The sequence below is a fragment of the Musca autumnalis genome, unplaced genomic scaffold, assembly GCF_047663935.1.
Source record: "Musca autumnalis isolate F117 unplaced genomic scaffold, ASM4766393v1 scaffold_4, whole genome shotgun sequence".
Classification (NCBI taxonomy): Eukaryota; Metazoa; Arthropoda; class Insecta; order Diptera; family Muscidae; genus Musca; species Musca autumnalis.
In genome coordinates this window covers 84,347,335-84,362,599 of record NW_027411977.1, presented here as the reverse complement: position 1 = coordinate 84,362,599, position 15,265 = coordinate 84,347,335, and the positions used below count along the sequence as shown (strand labels likewise).

Sequence of the window (15,265 nt, the reverse complement as noted above, 5' to 3'; positions counted from 1 at the left end):
AAAACGCGTTTTGGTTGTGTCAGTTCTACTTAAATAAATAGATCGATACGCGTGTTTAAACTGCGCGGAAACAGATATTTAAAAACTCTCGTAAATCCAGAGATATACTAGATTTTTTCTAAAAATTTAGTGCGATGCTACATCCACGATTCTTGATGGATCGCCTTGAAACGGCATAGAATGATGTATTTTTTAATGGTGATTATTGAAATCGGATGCGCATTAAATGTAAATGAACTTCGCGGAAATTATGACCATTTTACTGTATTTTGCACCCTAATATGCAGCGGAGGCTACATCGAGACCGCAAATAGAATTTGACAAAATGTTCATCATATAAAAGGGATTGATTCGCTGTGTTGGAAAATCGGATGCGCATCATGTCATTTTCGTAATTACGCGGTTTATATGCGTCTCAAATGTTGTAATATTCAATATAACATTATTTTAACGTTATGCCACAATTGGAATTCCTTGTGATTTAATATAAGGTTCTAATAATATTATCTAATAGGAAAACTATAAGCGAACAATTTGTTACAAAGGAATATCATCATTATTGCGTGAAATTTTCACGAAAATGCCGAAGAACTCAAACATTTTTTCTCCAACTTTTCCTATAAAACCATAAAAAAACAAGTAAGAACAGACTATAGTCGGACGGGGCCGTCCATGTGATACCCTATACCACTATCCCTGTGCACTAGCTTTCCGGGCTAGCTTTTGATAAATGATAACTTTTATTTAAATGTATACACAAAAGTTTTGATCAATTTAACCCGCTAAATATTATCCGATCATACCGTTGACTTGCACGCTACTTCTTCATCTCAAACCAAAACTACGTTTAAAATTTCGCGCCGATCGGACTATTATTGCGACCTACAGAGCGGCTACAAAATCGAGCAAAAATTTTGTTTTTGGTCCATTTCATCCCTTTAACATTTCACGATCATCGCCAAAAACTAATCAGTTCTATTCTGGTCCAAACCCGACCTCCATACTAAATTTCGTGACAATCGGTCCATAATTGCGGCCTCTAGCTTGATTACAATTTTTAATGGACGGACAGACGGACGGACGGACGGACGGACACACATCGCTAAATCGCTTTATCTCGTCGAGATATGAAGTTTGGTATACCACATGAGGGGTCTACGACGAATATTTCGCGGCGTTACATGAATTTTTGGGAAAACAAACTTATTATACCCTTTTCCACATTGTGGTATAGGGTATAATAAAATTAGAATAATATGATTTTAATTTTTTCGTAATATTTTCTTCGTATTTTTGCAAATAACATGAATACTATAGCTCCAACCTTCACAAATTAGGTTTCATTTTATTCCTCAAAATGTCTGGATGCTGTTATAATTTTTTATATATTTTTCGTAACTATGAGCGCTATTGTTTCAAAAATATGTTTGTAAATACGTGAAATTATTTAACAAATTTGATTTTTCGCGAATCCATTGAGACTTTGCGATTATTTTTTGCATCATCGCAAAGGGTACGAATTCAGTTAACGATAATAGGATATAACAGCTAACTATTTTAAGCCGCGATTTTGTTTAGAATTTTTTCTAATTATCATAATTAAAACGGTCATATCTTTTGCGCGCAACGATCAAAATTTGTAACGAAAACAGATTTGGAATGCTGATTTTTTTCTTAATCTATGTACCAAAAATCATTGATGTAGTATCAAAAATTTTTTTTGATTTTTTTGAAATGGAAAAGACAATTTTAGACATTTTTCCTGATATGTATGTATGTAATTTTAGGATGTTTATAGTTTCGGTAAAATCGGATAATTGAAATTTTGTGTTGGAGCCACCTGAAGGAGTGAACCGATATAATCCATAATTGAAACTACTTTAGGTCCCGAAAAAATCGAATTAGACTTTGCCCAAGATTTTAGGGAAACATTTTGAAGTCTGGTGTCCAAAGGAAGTTTGTACAAAATATTGCGAGATCCAAAATTTAGACTAACTCTGTTCGAGAGTTATAATGGGCACGAGCCAGACAGACGGACGAACTGGGATAAATCGACTCCAAATTGTTTGACGCGAGTTCCGTCAAAACACATGATTAGCCTAAGAACATTATTTCGATGAGGTACATTTTTATCGTTAGCCTAACAGCTGAGGGTTCAAAACCACGGAGCTCTTGAAGCAACGTTAAATGAAAGGAGCTTACAACTGGGAAGTTGATGAGATGAGAAAAATCCAAAATCAAGAAAAAATCGCTGGATGGAATTTTAAATAAGTTAAATTTTTTTAGGTTTTCGAGATTTTGCTTGGAAACAGCAAGTCCTATCGAAATGGGGCTAAAGATAATGTTGTAACTTTGAAAATTAGTTTGATTTGTTCCTAGGTTTTACCATTTTTGAGATATAGAAGTTCAGGTCATTTTTAGGTTTTTTTGTTAGGTTTTCACGATTTGCTTCAAAACTGTAAGTCTTATCGAAATGGGACTACAGAAAATCGTATAGCTATGAAAATTCTGTACAAGATTGGGGTTCGCAATTTTTTTACTCGGTTATGCAATTTTTGAGTTATATAAGTTTAAATTGGGAAATTGTAGTCATGACATTGTTTTATAAGGAGACGATACAGTCAGTGAATTGTCCCAATTTGAATTGTGAAACCTACGTAAATATCATATAAGAACAATATATTTTCACTGCTACAACATTTTCTTTAGTTTCATTTTGATAGGGCATGTGGTTTCCCAGCAAAGCCGTCAAAACCTAAAAAACCCTAAAAATGCGATTTTTTTGTTTTTTGATTTTCTTATCTAAGCTTCTTTCATTTAAAGTTGGTTCAAGAGCATCGTGATATACAATACAAATAAGAGCAAATTTTAATACAATACCATATAACTAAAGTTTTAGCATTAATTTCGTTTACGGTTTTCACCTACGCACAGTGCAAAATATGAGCACTTTAGCGGAACTTTACTAATAACTTTTAAAGGAAAAGGTGTAGATTCCTAAAATTTTGCACAAATGTTTCTTATATTAGTGGGCAGTGTGGGGCTCAAATTGGGCCACATAGACCCGCGGTTTCCAGTAGCGCTTATGCAACGGTGGCTGCCGTTTTTACGTATTACATTCATTTTTTCAATCGATTTTGATGCAAATTGGTATATTGAGTGTTCAGCGGATAGAAAACTTATGTACAAAATATTTTCAACATAGGTTCGCGTTTTGGAATACCCCCCACATGCCGGGTTCCCTCATATTGGGTATTTTAAAGGTTAAAGACAAAAAATGCAGCCGATTTTGATGCAAATGTAAATTTTAAGATGTTAGCGAATAAAGAACCTCCTCACACAAAAGCTGTCAACATATGTCCACTTCTGGGTGAAGCCCACCAACCCTACACATCTATTAGGGAGTAAAATGTCAATATTTTTTGTTTTCATTTGTATCTATAATATTTATTGGTCCATTCAGCAGGTCTGTACCATTAATTGTGTTAATAATGTCTTTCAGATCAAGTTCAGGTCTGCACTGCATTACAATTTTTAACGTATTTTGGTATTTGCACCGCAGCATCTAAAAATGTTGCACCAACATTTAGAGGTCAAAACCATGAAAAATTGCGAAAGGTTTCTTAATTTTACAGAAATTATCATTGTTAGAATTAGTGAGTCCATTTCTTCAAAAACAATGGCGTTCGTTGTCGCGTTTACCTTCCACTTTTGGAAAATGCAACTGAATGAAATTCCCGAAGCCTTTTTAGAAAATCTTGAATATCTCCAAAGACCGAGCGATACCGCAGCAATTTTATAGCTTTGCGAACATAGGAGAATCCAATCTTTCAGACTATATTTATCTTAACACGTGAATGCACGGAACTCACTTTTGAAATGTCCACGGAAAATAAAAAATTATAATTTTGAAAACTTCAAAAAATCACTTCGTTCCGACTAAAATTGCACGAAAACAATAAGGGTTTTTTGCATTGTTTTAAAGTGTAAAATATCATAATTGTTTTGTAAAATATTAAGAAAAATAAATCATGGCATACTGACTTAACATTTGTCCGCGCCACTCCATTTTTTATACCCTCAGCCTTTAGGCTAAGGAGGGTATATACACTTTGATACGATGAAAATGTGTCTCATCGATATAATGGTTTTAGACCCCAACTATGTTTGGACGAAATGTGTTTCAGACAATTTGGAGTCGATCTAGCCATGTCCGTCCGTCTGTCTGTCTATCTGTCCTGCTGGCTGGAGCGCACGATAACTCTCGAACGGATGAACCGATTCTTTTCAAATTTTGGCTTTCGTAATATTTTGTCCAAACTTAGTTTAAGTTCGAAGGTGAGCTACATCGGTCCATTCCTTCCGGTACTTCCCCCACAAAAGTTCGAAAATTTTCGGAAAGTTTGTGCGCAACTACCAGAGTAATATGAGGTTTCAATATGGTCTTAATAGGTCCACTCCTTCGGGTACCTCCCACACAAAATTTGAGAAAAGTTCAGTTTAGGGCCATCTCTCGAATCGCTTTGATTTTTGTTTTAGTAACTTGTAATCACTGCCCTCCATTCGACGGTACAAGTTTCATCAGGGGCAAGTCCATACTTCCTGAGAAAATAGCAGGAAAGTTGCAAACACCCCTATGACACCGTGTGAGGTGGTTGGAGCGCAAGATAACTCTCGAACGGATCTGCCGATTCGGTCCAAAATATGACCTTAGTAATATTTTGTCCAAATATAGATTAAGTTTGAAGATAAGCCATATCGGTCCCCTCCTTCAGGTACCTCCCCCACAAAAGTTCAAAAATGTGCGGAAAAATTTTTCGTACGGTAACTTTTGAAGGGAGTGACCGCATTTGTCTATACTTTACACATCCTAATATATCTACCAGATATAGATCTGGTTCAAATATGGACTAAATTTGTCCACTCCATCCGGTACCTCCCACACAAAATTTTGGATAAGTTCACTTTTAGACCTGCTCTCGAATCACTTTGATTTTTGTTGAAGCAACTTGCATTCGCTGCCTCAATTACGATGGTAAAAGTTTTTTTAGGGGCAAGTCCATGCTTCTTGAGCAAACAGCCCGAAGAGTGTAAGAACCCCCTATGGCACCAGGTGTTGTGGCTGGAGATCCACTTCCATAACGGTCAATGCCGATCCATTCCTTGTAGTATCTCCTCCGCAAAACTTTTTATCTTTAATCCTAATCAAAATTTTTGTCTGTTCAAACGCCCAAAATATTTAAAACCCCCTAAATACATACGTATTTTGGGAAAAAATTATTTCAATATACACAGGCTGAGGGTATATCTCTGTCGGCAAAGCCGACAGATACTTTTTTACTTGTTTAATGAATCGAAAATATATTTCTTACAAAAACAAAAATGATTAAACAAAAGTGCAACTTTAAGTGCATTTTTTTAGTCGTTTCGTAAGGTAAATCGGCAAACTGAGTATGGACCATTTGCCGTGGAGTACTTAGCTAAAGAATTCAATAAAAGTTTAATTAATTTCATGTACTTTGAAAATCCCTTAAAGTTCCACTAAACTTCCCAAATTTCGCACTGTGCTACGTCCTGGTCCCTTGGTCCATATGATAACCCTCCTAGTACGGATATCCGATGCCTAAAATTGTTGATACTTGTTAGTATTTAATCCCTGTTAAGAATACAATTTATAAATTGTCATGATTTTCAAGTATTTACCGAAAATATCATTGAAAGAGAATAGTTAGTTTTTCAAAAATATTTTTATTTTTCAATATAATCTCCTAAAACTTCAATACACTTTGTCCAACGCTTTTCTAGCAATTCTATCCCTTGATTAAAATAGTTTTCCTCAAGGTCTTCAAAATAGTGGTTTACAACTGTAATTGCATCTTCATTTGAGGTAAAACGCTTGTCAGCAAGGAATTTTTTTAGATTTGGGAACAAATAAAAGTCACTGGGAGCTAAATCAGGATAATAAGCCATTGTTAAAACACTCTTGTGCGCTGGTGCGTTGTCTTGATGAAAAATTATTTTTTTGTGTTGTAAGCCAGGACGTTTTTCTCGAATTTGTACATTTAATTGATCCAAAAGGTTGTAATAGTACTCTGAATTTATTGTTTTACCCTTTTGCAGATAGTCAATCAATAAAATACCTTTGAAGTCCCAAAAAACCGTTGTCATAACCTTACCAGCCGATTGAATTGTTTTTGCCTTCTTTGGGGCACTTCCTCCAGCTTCAGTCCATTGTTTGGATTGTTCTTTTGTCTCTGGAGTATAGTGGTGGATCCATGTCTCATCAACAGTTATGAAACGACGCACGTTGGGGCAATATTGAAAAAAACGGGTCTTAATTGAAAAAATTGAATCACAAATTTTTGATAATCTGTCTTGACAGAATTCTACCTCACTAGCCAAAATAGTAAAGTCGTATATTGTTTACTTTTCGTGTAGCACAGTGTTAAAGTTGAACATATTTTTAAAATTTAAGAAACAGGTGAAAAGTATTAAATTTTGCTGCTTTTAAATCGCCATAACGTAGTTTTTGCTACATAAACTCGGAAAATGGATATTTCAAACAGAGGTAATTCTTAATATTTTAGGAAAAAATTGCACTGAAAAAGTCTTGTAGAAATGTATTTAAAAAATCGTCAAAATGTGTCCAGATTTTGCATAATTTTGAAATGTATTGGAGCATAACAAAAAAGAGTGTCGAGAAGGTCGTGAGAATTTTTTTATTTTTCTCTTGATTGTCGTCTTTGATATTGCGCAAACTAAACTTCTTGTTTGCACATTTTGAGTTATGTCAAAAATGGTGGAAATAGCCTTGCGTCAATTTTTTTCATTTTGAGGTTTTTGTCTTAATTTTCCCTGTTATTGTTGTACAGTATGTCGTGTTTTGGTTTAATGTCTGTGTTCACCCTACATAAGACAATGTGTGCAGGTCCACCATTATGTTATTGTTACTATATATAATGATTTATATGAAATGATGGCGATTCACAAGGGCTGAAATCGCAAAAAATGGAGATTAATTAAAACAAATTAAATTCGGTTGTTGGTATAATTGCCGTTACATGGTAATATGGTACAAAATTCTAAGTCTCAAGATCATATATTGTTTACTTCTACAGTTACACTGTGATAAAGCTAAAGAATTTTTAATAATTTGAAGAGCACCATAAAAAATTATTTTTTTTTTTGTGTATAAAGAGTAATATTTTTTTACGCATCAAAAGTGGTAATTTGAGAATGGAACCGTCAACTTCAGGTAGATATCTGAATCTTAGAAAAATATATTTATGGCAAAAGAAGTTTAGGAACATATTAAAAAATGTATCCATTTTTCCCTATTTTTGAAAAGTATTTAGAGTTAAAAAGTAGCGGAATATTTTATATGGAGTTTATTCCAAAACGAGAATATATAGAGATGATGTTTGATAGAAATATTTTCAATCTCTTCAAAATGCACAATTCACAATTTGAGCCAGTTTAGTTGCAATATATATAAAATATTCGAAAACCTCCAAATTTGACTGTACCTCTATATGGGGGCTATACGAAAATATTGAAAAATTTTCTCACTATGAATTCTTAGGCATTCAGAACAATAAATCCTAATTTACAGATAAATGTACTAAAAAATGTGGTCAAGACCCTCGAAACACATAAAATCGGGAGATACCCTTGTATGGGAGCTACACTAAAATATTGACCTAACTTAATATTTTTTTGCCAAATATTAGCTTAACCAATAAATTATCATATTAGAAGATTTTAGATTCATCAAATAAGAAATGTAGGCAAAACTGTAAAAACACTTCATAGTTTTTATGGTACCCATTTATGAGGGCTTCGAATATACTTCTCCAATCCCTCAATTTGCACCAAAACTGTGTTCCGTTATACTAATTGAAGTGTAAACATTTGAAAAATATTAACATTAGATCACTCAAATGCTTGCCTGAATTAATACCCGTTTTTTGGAATCTTGCCCCAATGTCCGACGCTAAAAATCCATTTTATTTAGATTACAACGTTCCAAACAAGCTTGAGAAATGTTCATTCTTATGCGTTTTTGATCGACTGTTAACAAATGCGGCACCCATCTTTCAGAAAGCTTTTCCATCTGTAGTTCTTCATGCAAAATTAAATGGACTCGAACATTTGAGATGCCCATGATATTAGCAATTTCACGCACTTTTATTCGTCGATCATTTAATACCATATCATGCACTTTGGCTACAATTTCTGTTGTTGTTGCTGTTTTTGGACGTCCACTACGTGATTCATCTTCAATGCTTGTACGACCACGTTTAAATTCAGCAACCCAATTTTTTACTGTTGCATATGAAGGAGCCGTGGTGCAATAGTATGCACGCCCGCCTTGCACGCAGAAGGTCGGTGGTTCGATTCCCCGGCCAGTCAACATCAAAACATTTTTCAACGGTGGCAAAATACCCCTCAGTAATGTTGGCGACATTTCCTGAGTATTTCAGCCTTGAAAAACTTCTCCACAAGTGGTGTCTTAAGACACGCCGTTCGGACTCGGCGATAAACAGTAGGTCCCATATCATTGAGCTAAATATGAATCGGGGTGCACTCATTGATATGAGATAAGTCTCCCTTGTCCCGTATGGGATGTTGTGGAACAATGTTTTGTTATATGAAGGAGCACTTTCACCTAACACATTCACCATATCATTATGAATTTCTTGTGACAGCAGGCATTTCTAATTTTTCCATTATAAAAAAATTGCGGATGCGTCTTTTTTGAACACCTGTTTCTGTATGAAGGAGTTGCCAGATCGAAACAAAATTTAACATGTGTTCATAACAGAGATGGAAGTTTCTAAAACACTTAACTTTTTTCTGTTTATACCGCGCTTTTTGTGCTAGGCTAAGAAGTTTCCGAACTGCCCTCGTACATATGTATAAGATATTTGGGTCAAATGAGGGTAGGATTTCCAATCAAAAAGAAATATATATGGTAACATGGGGCGCCTTCGCCACGTTTTTTTTTTTTCAAAATGTTCTCATATCGACATCATTAAAGTTTTTCCAAATATTATTTTTGGTAAGAATATTAGCATGTCTTGACTATAAGTTTTGATATATAAATGATTATAATTTTGTTTTTAAAATATTATTTTTGAGAATTTACAAAATGTCTAAAAAGTGGCGAAGCCTCCCCACCCATGGGGTAGCTTCGCCATCGACATAGGACATATAGCAACGGACTCTAAAACTGGCATTTACCATACTTCCTCCCCAAATATCAACATTATGCATAAAAAGAACATGTTTTCTATTTAATAATCAAAAATGATTCTAAAATTTACAAAAAGAAACATATTCTAGCCGTTAATTGAAGTAGGTACCTTGAATTTAGGCATAAAAATGAAATTTTAGCCAAACTAGATAGGTTTAGCACAATATTTGATTTCAACTTCACATTATAGCGTGGTATATCAATAGCATAAACAATTTAAGTTAAACCTGACATATTTCTCACATTAACCCACAACACCCCTATCATGGCGTAGCCGCCCCACCCCCTACATAGTTCATAATATGAATATATTGACTTTTATAATTACTTTTATCACGCAAATTATTTGGATTTATATTCTTCAGTAGTTGTCTATTAAAGGTATAAAATATAATTTTGATATCACAAGAGGTATACAAGATATCACAAAATATACCTACCATGAATATTTTTCTCAATACCCCAAAAACATTAAACCGCGTGCATCAGCAATCATATGTTTGATAGAAATGCCAATTTTTGGGAGATGAAAGATCTTCGTTAAACTCACAATTTTCCCTTTAACGGCATTTCTGTAGCAGTTATAATTATCAAGAAAATCGGTGCTGGCGAAGGCGCCCCAGTGGCGAAGCCGCCCCATGTTACCATATATATTTTTTTGGTCTGTCTAATGTACATATTGCGAAACTGGAACATAGGCCCAAATTACAAATATTTATATTATAAGCGTGATAGCGTGTGTTTTACAGAAATCAGTTTCTTACGTTGACATCTACATTTTTCAGAAGGCGATTTCATGTTTTTTATTACAAAAACACATTATACACTAGAGCTGGCAAACTATTGATAGAACGACTATCGTCCCAACGACAACGATCAAAACGATAGTCAAACTCTCGATAGTTTGCCAGCTCTACCATAAACCATAGTTTGAATTGTAGTGTTTAGGAATAAATATATTAATTAAAACAATTGAAATTTAAAAATTTTGCATGACTAACTACAATTAGGCATTTTTCGTTTCTATCTCATATTTAGTCTAGTACCTTTTTAATTTTGATTTCACAGTGAATGGGTTTTTGTATTTATTTTATTTTAAATTATTATTTTTGTTGATACTTTTTGTTTTTATATTATGTTTTCTAGGAGAATTGATTATTATCACACCTCAGTTTTTTCAACTGATTATTCGTTATTCTTTTTGTTTTCTTCAATAAATTTAATATGCATATGTAAGGGTACGTGAGCGGAAAAAATTATTCACATATTTTCTTTTGTTAAATTCCTTTATAACTATAACTTTTTTTATTTTATAAATGCGTCAAAAAATTAAAAACTTTTTTTAAACAAAAACAAAATACACCATTCTTCTTTCCTTTCTGTATGCATATCTGTTTTTCGTTTGTTTTTATGTTATTCACACCGGTTTGTTTTGAATGAAAAATATTTGAGGTTTTCACGGTCTTGGTTTTTCTTTTCACGATTTATGCACTTGATGTAACTTCAATTTGTTTTAGTCTATGTTTTTTCATTCGTTCGTTCTTGTCTATTTCTTTTCGCGGTTACATTTGTTGTCGTAGTGGCTGGAGTTGTTGGTCGGTTGGTTGATGTTAGTAGTTTTTTAGAACCATTAAGTTTCGCATTATGTTTCAGACTAAACACGTTTGATTCTTCAAGTTTATTATTGCTGCTGTTGTTTAATCGGGTTTGTATCTGTTCGCCTGCTTAAGCTGAGGAGCAAGAACACTTAGTGCAGCCACCAACAACCAACACATTGCAACAGCAATAACAACCACCAGCACTGTTGCAAATAAACCCAGTGAACTTTCTTTTCTCTTGCAATTTGTTATAATTTCTAGAATTTGATGATAAATTTGACTTGTTCACATTCTGTTAAAGCTCAAAGATTTGTTAGGGCAAATGGGGGGAATTTTTTGCAATAGCTCTAAAATGTTGCGATTTTCTTAATCACAATTAATTGTTTTGAAATATTGCAGTACGAATTGTTTACTGGGATATGTGTATGTATTTTAAGAGCAGCTTTGCCATAGCTTACTTTGGGAGTCTCAGACAAACATTCTCTTTAGTACATGAAAAATAAGTATGAAAACAATAAATAAAGTTTCAGCATTGGGATGACCTGTGCTGTAAAAGTATCATAGCGGATGGCAAATATTTTAAACAAAAGTCAGAATATTCTAATGTAATAAAAATATATTTAAATTAAAGAGAATGTGTCAAGTGATAATTAAAACAGTTTTCGTTTTAGGGACTATGATCTGCGAATCTGAACCTGCCCCCCTATTCAGTAACTTTTTAACAACTTCACTCATTGTTTATTTTACAACAATTTCATTTGTTTGTTTTGTAGTTGTTACAAAAACAAAAGAAATTTTAACAACTTTTTAATCGATAAAAGTTACAGAATAGGCCTACTGGAATGTTCGGACTCTTTAAAGATTAGGTGCAATTTGCACACTGACGGACGTACTGGGAAAATACAAAACTGATATTATTGCTTTATAGGAAGGACGATGGAATGGGGCAGACGTAATGATCACAAACTATTATAAATTGTATTAAAGCCGCCATAAAACGAAACATGAACTAGGTTTTGGCTTTATGGTTATCCGAGTCTTTCTAGGTACGCTCCGATGGATGGGGAATTACCATAATCCAAATAAATTGCAAAGTTCTTTAACAACAGCGCCCACACCCCGATCGAAGAGGCACATAAACAACAGACCAATGATATATTCTAGAGAGAGCAATTGTTCCAGAAGATTTTAATGAAAAAATTGGGAGGAAACAATTACAAAAATATCAGTCGGATTTGCTGGCAGAGATATACTCTCAGCATGTGTGAATTCCCCAAAAATTACGTATTTAGGGGGTCTTTGGAATTTTTTAGCCTTTTGTACGAATGAACTTAGCGACAAAAACAAGGATTTGGATTAAAGCTCAAAAGTGATGCGGAGGACCTCATTGTTCATTTTGAAAGTGGGTCTTATATTGAGAGTCATTCCTTTTGACAGATATCGCTCCCACCAGTCATTTCATTTGGTCACCTATAATTTAGATCTTTTGGTGCATTATATCAGAAAACATGGGTTTAGAAAGACACAATATCTCTGTAAATTCGATAACAATTTCCAAAAATTTCAAACAGACCTTAAACTGCACTTAAACACAAATTTCGAACTTTTATGAGGGAGATACCCTATGGAGTGGACCGACATGGATCATTTTTAAACATAAACTAATTTGGGACAAATTATGTAATACGAGATGCTCCGTTTGGACCAAATCAGTTGATATCACGCCTAACATTCAAACAACTATTTTTGATCTTTTGTGGGTGAGTTGCCCGTAAGGAATGAAACGATAAGCACAATTTTCAAACTTTATATAGAATTCGCAGAAATATTTCGATATGGAAAGTTTGGACCAACGCAATATCCGGTTCGAAAGTAGTTGTGCATACCAGCCGCTACACATAATGGGCGTAGGGGGTTTTTACAACATTCGGGTCATCTTCTCAGGAAGTATGGACTTGCCGCTGAACATTTTTGTACTGTCATTATAGAGATCCGCAAAACAACCTGTTGCAAAAAAAAAAAGATTTGAGACCAGGCTTTATTTAGTCTGCACTATTCCGAAATTTTGTGCGGGAAGCATGCGAAGGATTGGACCGATATAGTCCATATTTAAACGTGATCTATGTCTGGTAGATATACTACGATGTGCAAGTTAGGATCAAATCGGTTACTTCCTTTCACAGTTGTCGTTCGCACTATTTTTGCGAACAAATTGAACTTTTGTGGGGGAGGTACACGAGGGAGTTGACCGATATCTTTGAACTTAAAGTATGTTTGGACATCATTTTGGACCGAATTGGTTGATACGTTCGAGAGTTATCGTGTGCTCCAGCTAGCCTGGCTAAATCGACTACAAATTGTCTGAAACGGATACTTGGGGTCTAAAACCATTATTTCGATGAGGCAGATTTTTGGTCGCACCAGAGTGTATATAACCTAAAGGCTCATTCGGATCCCTAAATATTATCCGAACATAACCGAAATCAATAGGGACCTGGGACCCACACAAGGTTTTCTCATGCAAGACCACACTGTCTTCTTATAGAAGATCACAAGGTCTTCTTATAGAAGACCACAAGGTCTTCTTATAGAAGACCACAGGGTCTTCTGATAGAAGACCACAAGGTCCTCTTATAGAAGGCTACAGTGTCTTCTTATAGAAGAGCACAGGGTCTTCTGAGAGAAGAGCTCACGATCTTCCTGTATAATACCCAAGGTCTTCTTATAGAAGAGCTAAAGGTCTTCTTATAGAAGAGCGCAAGGTCTTCCTATAAAAGAGTTCAAGGTCTTCTTATAGAAGAGCTCAAGGTCTACTTATAGAAGAGCTCAAGGTCTTCTTATAGAAGAGCTCATGGTCTTCTTATAGAAGAGCTCAAGGTCGTCTTATAGAAGAGCCCAAGGTCTTCTCATAGAAGAGCTAAAGGTTTTCTTATAGAAGAGCTCAAAGTCTTCTTATGGAAGAGCTCAAGGTTTTCTTATAGAAGAGCTCAAGGTCTCCTTATAGAAGAGCTCAAGGTCTTCTTATAGAAGAGCTCAAGGTCTTCTTATAGAAGAGATCGAGATCTTCTTATAGAAGAGCTCAAGGTCTTCTTATATAAAAGCTCAAAGTCTTCTTTTAGAAGAGCTCAAGATCTTCTTATAGAAGAGCTCAAGGTCTTCTTATAGAAGAGCTCAAGGTCTTCTTATAGAAGAGCTCAAGGTCTTCTTATAGAAGACCACAAGGTCTTCTTATAGAAGACCACAAGGTCTTCTTATAGAAGACCACAATGTCTTCTTATAGAAGACCACAAGGTCTACTTATAGAAGACCACAAGGTCTTCTTATAGAAGACCACAAGGTCTTCTTATATAAGACCACAAGGTCTTCTTATAGAAGACCACAAGGTCTTCTTAAAGCATGCCACAAGGTCTTCTTATAGAAGACCACACGGTCTTCATATAGAAGACCACAAGGTCTTCTTAAAGCAGGCCACAAGGTCTTCTTATAGAAGACCACAAGGTCTTCTTATAGAAGACCACAAGGTCATCTTATAGAAGACCACAAGGTCTTCTTAAAGCAGGCCACAAGGTCTTCTTATAGCAGACCACAAGGTCTTCTTATAGAAGACCACAAGGTATTCTTATAGAACTCCACAAGATCTTCTTATAGAAGTCCACAGGGTCTTCTTATAGAAAGGCTAAAGGTCTTCTTATAGAAGATCTCAAGGTCTTCTTATAGAAGACCACAAGGTCTTCTTGTAGAAGACCACAAGGTCTTCTAATAGAAGACCACAAGTTCTTCTTATAGAAGACCACAAGGTCTTCTTATAGAAGACCACAAGGTCTTCTTATAGAAGACCACAAGGTCTTCTTATAGAAGACCACAAGGTCTTCTTATAGAAGACCACAAGGTCTTCTTATAGAAGACCACAAGGTCTTCTTATAGAAGACCACAAGGTCTTCTTATAGAAGACCACAAGGTCTTCTTATAGAAGACCACAAGGTCTTCTTATAGAAGACCACAAGTTCTTCTTATAGAAGACCACAAGGTCTTCTTATAGAAGACCACAAGGTCTTCTTATAGAAGACCACAAGGTCTTCTTATAGAAGACCACAAGGTATTCTTATAGAACTCCACAAGATCTTCTTATAGAAGACCACAAGGTCTTCTTATAGAAGACCACAAGGTCTTCTTATATACATATGACCACAAGATCTTCTTGTAGATGACCACAATGTCTTCCTATAGAAGACCACAAGGTCTTCTTATATAAGACCACAAGGTCTTCTTATAGCAGACCACAAGGTCTTCTTATAAAAAACCACAAGGTCTTCTTATAGAAGACCACAAGGTCTTCTTATAGAAGACCACAATGTCTACTTATAGAAGGCCACAAGGTCTTCTTATAGCAGACCACAAGGTCTTCTTATAG

The 15,265-nt window shown here is 34.9% G+C and overlaps 1 protein-coding gene across 21 annotated transcripts in view; it reads right to left on the bottom strand.

Moving 5' to 3' along the window:
- Svil (Supervillin) overlaps positions 1–15,265 on the bottom strand; it is a 1,126,087-nt gene that overhangs the window by 716,829 nt on the left and 393,993 nt on the right. For 2 of the 21 annotated variants that reach the window (XM_073980362.1, XM_073980364.1), the window contains exon 1: positions 10,303–13,351. The exons of the other annotated variants lie outside the window; for them this stretch is intronic. The gene's annotated coding sequence lies outside the window, so the exon portion shown is untranslated. Of the gene's footprint in view, positions 1–10,302; positions 13,352–15,265 lie in introns of those variants that run through there. 21 annotated transcript variants of the gene reach the window in all.